The 9840-nt window shown below is 36.2% G+C and overlaps 2 non-coding genes across 2 annotated transcripts; one reads left to right on the forward strand and one right to left on the reverse strand.

Moving 5' to 3' along the window:
* Positions 1-212: 212 nt before the first annotated feature.
* trnai-aau (transfer RNA isoleucine (anticodon AAU)) lies at positions 213-286 on the reverse strand. The gene has a single exon. It is a non-coding gene; the product is annotated as a tRNA-Ile (tRNA).
* Positions 287-775: 489 nt separating this feature from the next.
* trnan-guu (transfer RNA asparagine (anticodon GUU)) lies at positions 776-849 on the forward strand. The gene has a single exon. It is a non-coding gene; the product is annotated as a tRNA-Asn (tRNA).
* The last annotated feature ends 8991 nt before the right edge of the window (positions 850-9840 follow it).

The following is a 9840-nucleotide window of genomic DNA, read 5'->3' on the forward strand; positions in this document are numbered from 1 at the left end:
AGGGGGTGTGGCCCATACAGGGATCGAACCCACGACCTTGGCGTTATTTACACCACGCTCTAACCAACTGCGCTAACCAGCCGACTTCCAAGGGTAGGGCATATACCCACATACCCGATTCTACACTGACAGCCCTTCAGTTATGGAGCTGCCACACAGAAACGATGGAGAGCTTTACTGTTGTTGAGCAGAACAGATAATTAAAGTGGGTGTGGCCAGTACGGGGATCGAACCCGCGACCTTGGCGTTATTAGCACCACACTCTAACCAACTGAGCTAACCGGCCAGTTCATATATTCTCTCTTTAAATCTTTGTACATAATTCTACACTAACCCCCATTCAACCAGCTGCATGGCAGCACAAAAACCATTAGAGATTCTGCACACTTTCAGTGAAGATCTGCAGAAATGAGCGGCTCCTAAACTGAATTTGGTTGTTATTGCACCAGAAATGCAGCAGTTTCATGTTATTTAATGATCTGAGATCTCAGTCCTACTTCAGACATCACTGTCTAGTCATTTCTTATGTTCAGACTTTCTTAATACACATCTAAGAGGTTTTGTAGGTTCTTATATGTGTGAACTATCTAAACTATACTGTATTGTGGTACATTCATTCAGCCTTCATCAGTTTATCTCTGCTCATTTAGCCTACAGCAGTTTAGACCAGCCCACTTAACCACCAATTTGCCTCCACAGTGAGCCTGTATAGAGAGAGATTAGATTTTTTGTGTGTACCGTCCAATGAAACAGCTGTGCTGTTGGCTCTGCGCGTGTCTCTGTGGCACAATCGGTTAGTGCGTTCGGCTGTTAACCGAAAGGTTGGTGGTTCGAGCCCACCCAGGGACGAGAGCCTTTTATTGCACAGCCATGCCTGATGATCAAACAATTAAACCTCAGTGTATATTATCTGGAAACAGATTCTCTTCATATAGAAATATGCTTTACATTTGCTTGATGGTAATAACTCCTAGTGAAGTCTTAATGAACAATTAAACATCAGTTCAGGTTTAGTTCAATTGGGGAAAAATATTAACAGTAGCTGAACTCCCTAAAACCCAGAATCTACAAGTATAAATCCTACATTTATTCCACAAAGTTCACAAAATACATGATTTAATGAGTGAAAACTTGACGTTTTGACGTGGAGCCCCTCTGGTGTGCAGGCTGGTTCTGTTCAGGTTTCTCTGAACCTTGGTGTTCTGTAGAGAACCGACGCACGTTCCCACCAGTTCTTGAAAACCAAGCAGCGTCATCATCGGTGGGCGTTACTGAACGAAAGTTAAGAGTAGTAATATCATGGCGGAGTGTGTAGATTATGTGCGAGCATTTGTGCTGTTGTTACCGATGTTCGTTTTTATGTAAAAAGCATTGATCTAACAATCGGTGATAAGAAGACGCGATGTGTTTGTCTCAGTTGTTGTTTTTTTAGTTCGTTAACGTGAGAAGCGTTTTGCGCTTCGGTTTCACCGCGACTCTCGGCTCAAATAGCCGATTAGCTCAACGCTAAACACTAAAGTTACACCACATGAACATCCATCTGTTTGAAATAAACATCAAATCTACTCTAAAATACCACATGTATCTGTGTTTAGCTGGATTTACATGTGTGGTGTTTATGCAGCTCGGGGAGTTGAAAAAGCTTCACGCTTTATTTTTTACATTAAGCGTTTTTCATTCTGTCCGGGTCACTTTTATCACGTCATATCACACAGTTCATCTTTTTAAATGCGCTTTGAAAATATAAGCGGCAAACTGGCTCAAAATGTGATCAGGTAAAGTTTAAAAGATAAAAATGCAGCTCCATACGAGACTCCAGCGGACGCCATTGTTGCTAACGCGCTATGCTGTATAACATGACACGCCCTCAGACGGACGTCACGGTTCAGGCTAAAAAACCAAGTATTCTGCCAGATTGCCAGATTGGCCCGCTAGTTCACTGTCTGGAACCTCTTTTTTTTGGTGGAAAAACACGGAATCGGTTCAAAGTCAAGTTCAGGAACCGGAACGGGGTCCGTGCCGCGTTGGTGGAAAAGGGGTATGACACAAGGCGCCAGAACAGTGCCAAAAGTCACGTGATTCACAAACGGCATTAGCGGAACAGCGTTTGTATTTGTAAAATGTGTTCTATTTGTTTGTGAAATGCAGTGTATTAGAAAACAGCTGTGCATTTATTTGAAAGTCACATATGCATTTGCAACAGTGGCGTTTTGTATTTGTAAATCACACTGTGTGTGTTAGAGTCGTGTTTTTTATTTATACATCATGTTGTGTTTGTTTACAAATAGTGTTTTTTATTTGTACATTGTGTTTTGTTTGATTACAAATCATATTGTTTGCGAAGTTTTGGCACTAAATTAGCTCCATATACGATTACTTAAATGAATTTTTACGGGTAAAGTTACCAGCCTAAAAATCTACTCAAGTAAAAAGTAACTCATTTAAAATGTACTCAGAGTAAACGTTACTTCGTTATTTTTAAACAGGAGGGCGTGTCTCTTCTGTGTAATGCAAACATAACAAGTGGATATAAATCTCACAATAGTTGTTTTTAATTCAAATATAATAGAAGAAACATGTTGATACAACATTTAAAACATTTAGGGGTGTGTAATGTGTCATTTTAGTTCCATAAAACATTTTAAACTGTATAACCACTAGTGATGTGTCGTAGAATGATTCGATTCTATTGAACGGCCCTTTAAACTGAAATGAAGGAACCAATTTGCACTGCTGGGAGTCATTATATATACGGCTCTTGAAAATGAACCGAGTAAAAGATCCGACTCCCCATCTCAAAATTCTCTGCAGCAGTTTCCCAGACGCGATTTTTTTTTTTTAGGTGTGTGTTTTTTTTTTTTACTTAGTAACGGATGTTATTTAAAATGTAGCGAATTAAAACTCTTAATACAAAACATACTTAAGTAAAAGTAAAATTACAGGCTGTAAAATCTACAAGTACACAAAAAACTACTCAATTACAGTAACACGAGTAAATGTAATTCGTTACTTTCCACCTCTGTAAAATACTTCCCACACTCTTAACAGTGATGTGGTTTCTCTATGTGAATACGCTGATGCCATTTGAGATTATTTTCATGAGCAAAAATCTTTCCACACCCTGAGCAGTAATACGGTTTCTCTCCTGTGTGAATACGCTGGTGTTTTTGAAGGGTACTATGTTCAGCAAAACACTTTCCACACTCTAAGCAGTGATACGGTGTCTCTCCTGTGTGAATACGCTGGTGGGTTTGGAGGTTACTCTGTTGAGCAAAACTCTTTCCACACTCTGAGCGGTGATACGGCTTTTCTCCAGTGTGAACACGCTGGTGTACCTTAAGGTCACTACTTTGAGTAAAACTCTTCCCACACTCTGAGCAGTGGTACGGTTTCTCTCCTGTGTAAATGTGCTGGTGTTGTTGGAGATTACTCTGCTTAATAAAACTCTTCCCACACTGAGCAGTGATATGGCTTCTCTCCTGTATGAATGTGCTGGTGTTGTTTGAGATTACTCTGCGTAGTAAAACTCTTCCCACACTCTGAGCAGTGATGAAAGTTTTTCATGTTTATGCTTTGATAAGACTGTAGCAACTGTTTCCTTGGAAAGCAACAGAAACGAAGAAACAAGTCAATTAATTAGAATTACTTTTACTACATTAATACCACAATAATATTAAACTCATCACCTAGTAATAAAAACATTAAATTCACTTCACGTCTAAGTGAGAATCTGAATTTAAAGAACATCAGGATAAAATACTTATAAATACTGCAGAGATTAATAATTAAATAACTATAAATAACTTGATATAAATAAAAATATAAGAGATCTGACTTTCTCAACATCAGTCCTGCACCAAGCAAATCTAATCCAGTTCATGACAGGACTAATAATTAGCTCACAAGTGTAAATCTTTGGTGTGCTGGGAGTAAAAAAGGCTTCATAAAACACCACAATTATGAGCATAAAGCTATTTTAAACAGTCTGAATATATAAACCTAATAATATTAAATAACATAATAAAATAAAAAGAACAACAAATGCAACATAAATGTAAAAAAACAAACAAGAAAACCCTTTACCTTCCTGTTAGAATCCTGGCAGCCACTTTAACAAAGCTGGTGTCTCCAGCAGGTCGTTTCTGATGAAGAACGTGCAGAAGATCCTTCTTACCAAGTGACTCAGCTACAAGTCTAGAGTTTAGTCCTAAAATAGAGCTGAGGACAAAGACCCAAGACCAGTTAAAAACTCTGCATTGGTCAATCATCAGCCAACCATTCACACCTTCTTGTGTGAAGTACTAGCTCATTATCTATGGAACGTGTGCAAATGAACTAGATGGAGCCACAAAGCATGATGGGTGAAGTCAAACTACACCTATTTATCTCAGCAGAGAAGTTATTTACATTTAATCCTAAACACAAACAAAGAATTGAAAGGCTATTCTGTAAAGTGAAATGACATGAACTTAGATAAAGCTTTTATGATAAGAATCTAAGTCATGTAAAATGCTGTATGTATATTTGTGTGTGACTTTGTTCACATGCTAAAACTAGCAGACCTTGTTCATAGGTATGTGAGCGCAAATCCTCATTAAAAACATTTTGTACGGTTTGTAATGAAAGCTTTTAAACAGCCGTGACACATTTTGAAAGTAGCCCAATTTTCAACCATGACTGAATTTTTAAACAAGCCCAATTTGGCAGGAAAACCGTGAGAGTTGCCAGGTTCAGCAAAATTATCCAGCCTAATGTCTGATCTAAAATCAACCCTGAAGCTGAAACTAGCCCAGAATCCAGGGTGTCACAGATATTGGTGAAATGGCAAATGAATGATTAGTGTACTACTAGTGAATCTTTTATTAATATTAATAATATAGTTTTATTAGTCATTTTATAATCGTTTTAGATCTCATAAAAGAACATTTATTAGTAACACTTTAAATACTAAAAGCTCTGAATTTCATTTCTACTCTTTTCTGTTTTTCTCCTCTCCTGTTTTCTTCTCCTTTCTAATCTTCATTATTAACTAATGATATATGAATATAATTTCAGGTTACATGAAGAACTATTTTAAATTAGGCAGATGCTATCTGCACCCTGGTGTATGCACATCTAAACCCTATTTTTTGGTACACTTACATTTCTAGAATTTATTTAGAAATGATACATCAGAATGTCTTGATATTAACTGAGTGTAAACTACAGGTGATGTACTATCATTATAAAGTGGAATTGTTCTGTGGAAACAAGATAATTCATTTTAATAACAATAACAATTCATGTAATCAAGATTATTTTATTTAATAACAATCTAAAATAAAATGGAAATGAGCTTAAATTATGTTTTAGATGACTTTAAATTAAAGTAAAATCATAATAAATCTACAGATAAATCTATAGGTGGGTGTTTCCTCTTCTAGTTTTCTTATTGTTCCTCATATACAGTAGAAACTAATTCACACAAATATACATACAGCATTTTACATGACTTAGATTCTTATCATAAAAGCTTTATCGAAGTTCATGTCATTTCACTTTACAGAATAGCCTTTCAATTCCTTGTTTGTGTTGAGGATTAAATGTAAATCACTTCTCTGCTGAGATAAATAGGTGTAGTTTGACTTCACCCATCATGCTTTGTGGCTTCGTCTAGTTCATTTGCACACGTTCCATAGATAATGAGCTAGTACTTCACACAAGAAGGTGTGAATGGTTGGCTGATGATTGACCAATGCAGAGTTTTGAACTGGTCTTGGGTCTTTGTCCTCAGCTCTATTTAAGGACTAAACTCTAGACTTGTAGCTGAGTCACTTGGTAAGAAGGATCTTCTGCACGTTCTTCATTAGAAACGACCTGCTGGAGACACCAGCTTTGTTAAAGTGGCTGCCAGGATTCTAACAGGAAGGTAAAGCGTTTTCTTGTTTGTTTCTTTTACATTTATGTTGCATTTGTTGTTCTTTTTATTTTATTATGTTATTTAATATTATCAGGTTAATATATTCAGACTGTTTAAAATAGCTTTATGCTCATAATTGTGGTGATTTATGAAGCCTTTTTTACTCCCAGCACACCAAAGATTTACACTTGTGAGCTAATTATTAGTCCTGTCATGAACTGGATTAGATTTGCTTGGTGCAGGACTGATGTTGAGAAAGATCTCTTATATCTTTATTTATATCAAGTTATTTATAGTTATTTAATTATTAATATCTGCAGTATTTATAAGTATTTTATCCTGATGTTCTTTGAATTCAGATTCTCACTTAGACGTGAAGTGAATTTAATGTTTTTATTACTAGGTGACGAGTTTAATATTATTGTGGTATTAATGTAGTAAAAGTAATTCTAATTAATTGACTTGTTTCTTTGTTTCTGCTGCTTTCCAAGGAAACAGTTTCGACAGTCTTATCAAAGCACAAACATGAAGAACTTTCATCACTGCTCAGAGTGTGGGAAGAATTTTACTACACAGAGTAATCTCCAACAACACCAGCGCATTCACACAGGAGAGAAGCCATATCACTGTTCAGAGTGTGGGAAGAATTTTATTAAGCAGAGTCATCTCCAACAACACCAGCGTATTCACACAGGAGAGAAGCCATATCACTGCTCAGAGTGTGAAAAGAGTTTTACTATGCAGGGTAATCTCAAACAACACCAGCGCATTCACACAGGAGAGAAGCCATATCACTGTTCAGAGTGTGGGAAGAATTTTATTAAGCAGAGTCATCTCCAACAACACCAGCGTATTCACACAGGAGAGAAGCCATATCACTGCTCAGAGTGTGGGATGAGTTTTACTACGCAGGGTAATCTCAAACAACACCAGCGCATTCACACAGGAGAGAAGCCATATCACTGCTCAGAGTGTGGGATGAGTTTTACTACGCAGGGTAATCTCAAACAACACCAGCGCATTCACACAGAAGAAAAGCCATATCACTGCTTAGAGTGTGGAAGCAGTTTCTCTTATCAGAATACGCTTCAAAAACACCAGCGCATTCACACAGAAGAGAAGCCATATCACTGCTCAGTGTGTGGAAAAAGTTTTACTCAACAGGGTCACCTTCAAAATCACCAGCGTGTTCACACAGGAGAGAAACCGTATCACTGCTCAGAGTGTGGAAACAGTTTTGCTGAACTTAGTACCCTTCTAAAACACCAGCGTATTCACACAGGAGAGAAACCGTATAACTGCACTGAGTGTGGAAAGAGTTTTACTCAAAGTAGTGCCCTTAAAGTACACCAGCGTATTCACACAGGAGAGAAACCCTATCACTGCTCAGAGTGTGGAAACAGTTTTGCTGAACATGGTACCCTTCAAAAACACCAGCGTATTCACACAGGAGAGAAACCGTATCACTGCTCAGAGTGTAAAAAGTCTTTTGCTAATAAAAGTAATCTTAAACGACATCAACAAACTCACATAGGAAAGTAACATCACTGTTAAAAGTGTGGAAAGTATTTTTGTGCATTATTCTCTCTAACAACACCAGCACATTCACACAGGAGGTAAAGCTGTATGGTTTTCTTTTTCTAGAACTGTTCTACTTCAATTATTGAATGTACTGTACATCATGGTGTGAATATAATCATTACTCATTAAAAGTTATGTGGTGTAATGTACCAACCTCAGATCTGAATCTGTTTTTGTTCATTATTCAAGTTTAATCTACTTTAATAAACACAGAACAACTTTTACTCTCAAGTGGAAGAATTTTACCCTGGTCTTTATGGTGTTTGCTAAGTTTTCATGAATGAATAGCCTCTTACTTTAACACTTCTAGGTCTACACTCCAAAATTCTAGTCTTTAGATGATTTCCACTTAGCAAATAATGAACCGTCCTCAACCAGAATGTACATGAGAAGGTGTGAATGGAGGGCTGTGGACTGAACAGTGTTGCATTGTTCTATCATCATGAGTCTTTGTTCTTTGTGTTTATCTATAGACCAAATTAGTGGTAGCTAAACTCCTTTGTTAAAAGAAATACTCATATTTATGTTTAATTATCCCACCATCTTCTAGTGCATAAAACCCAGTTCATCTAAATCCTAATACAGACTGAACAGACATGTTTTAAAATTACATTTAAAAATAAATAAATACTATTGTGGTAGTTCAGGTGTTTTCTTATCATGGAGGTGACCAATTGACCAAGACCAGTTGAGGGCTCAGGAGACAAGTGTTTCTTTATTGATGAATAAATGTATTTGTTAAACTGTAAATTCCATCCGAGTCCTCTGTGTGATGAGAGTTTGGTTTTGAATCCGATTTCAGCAAATGTGTCCACAGTTGTTAAATGGGACTAAACTCACAATGTATTTGTATGTAGGCTTGAGCTGGAGTGACAATAGGAGATAGATGTAAAGAACTGGGTGGGTACCCAGCTAGCAAAAAACGTAGGATATAAATATCCGGCATGCCGGAACTTTTTGTGTCTGCCCACATCCGGCAGCCGGATCTGGCCCGGTGTCAAAATGAATGACGGATAGATTGTGGCTCGTATACGGCTGCCCGGATCCCAGCCATGACTGCCAGCAATATGCCAGCACTTAACCACCTGCTAGCCAGAACAGCCATTATCGGGCCAAGATAAGGCCCAGATAAGGCCTGCAGTAGATTTTTAAAAGGCTTTCCTTTAATGGTCACTGGGACTACTACAACTGTTCTTGCTTCTTGTAGCTGTGAAAATACTCTGTAAAAAAAAAAAAAAATAAAATAAAAAAAATAATATATATATATATATATATATATATATATATATATATACTTTATTATAATTATAAGTAATAATTATAATAGAGTACAATTAAAACATTAACAAAAAAAACAAATGTACACCAAAACACATTTTTCAATATTTTATTATATATATTTATATTATTATATAGTTTATTTATGGATCTTATTCAAATTTCCAGTTCCACTTAATGATGGAAAAGAAATGTTGAATAAGAAAAAAAGTAACTGTAGACATGCTAAGTAGCCTTAGACATGATAATGTGCTTTTTGATTATAATATTTTACAGTGTTATGTACAGTGCTTGCATACATTATCCCTAATCAATCCTGAAAATGTATTTCAAACTGTATGTTGATAAAAGCAGCTTTTGTAAATATCTTACCAAGATCAGTGTAGGCCAAATAACACAAGGTGGCTGAATGAGCTGGACTCAGGGGTGCACAAAAAGTCACTGCAGAAATATAAACACTTCATTAGTTCAATCATTCAATCAAGGAAATGTATAAAGACCTTTAAATATGTGCTTTAGGCATGATAATGTGTTTTGTCGCTGTAAACATGTTTCCTGGGTTATTTATGCCAGCCAATGACTAAAAGTTTTTATAATATTGTCAACTGCCAGGAAGAACTAATGTAACCAACCTTTTATATACATCAAACCCCTTACTCAAAAAAGATGGACCACCAGCTCCATACAGCTGTAGGTATAGGTAACTAATGTAATCATTTTAAAATATTATGTGTGTAATATAACTTGGCTATATTGTTAGATGGTTTATATCGTATTCATAATATCAGTGTAAGTTTCCTTTAGATGTATGTTTTAAATTATTTTTGATAGTCTTTGCTGCCATATTTATGTATAGCTGGCTAGATAGTTATAGTTTACCGTACCTGCCAAGCTAGCATTTTTGGCGTTAAAACGTTAAAACATAGCTATACTAAATGTATTAATAAAAAATACGAAATAATTTGATTATATATATTGTTCTGTTACTACAGTATATCAGTATTTTTAATATAATGTTTTAGTAAGGTTTTAGTCCTAAAGAGCAGCAGTTAACGTTACCTTGAAATCCTCAGTGAATAAGT

The sequence above is a fragment of the Trichomycterus rosablanca genome, unplaced genomic scaffold (assembly GCF_030014385.1).
Source record: "Trichomycterus rosablanca isolate fTriRos1 unplaced genomic scaffold, fTriRos1.hap1 scaffold_165, whole genome shotgun sequence".
In the NCBI taxonomy this organism is placed as follows: domain Eukaryota; kingdom Metazoa; phylum Chordata; class Actinopteri; order Siluriformes; family Trichomycteridae; genus Trichomycterus; species Trichomycterus rosablanca.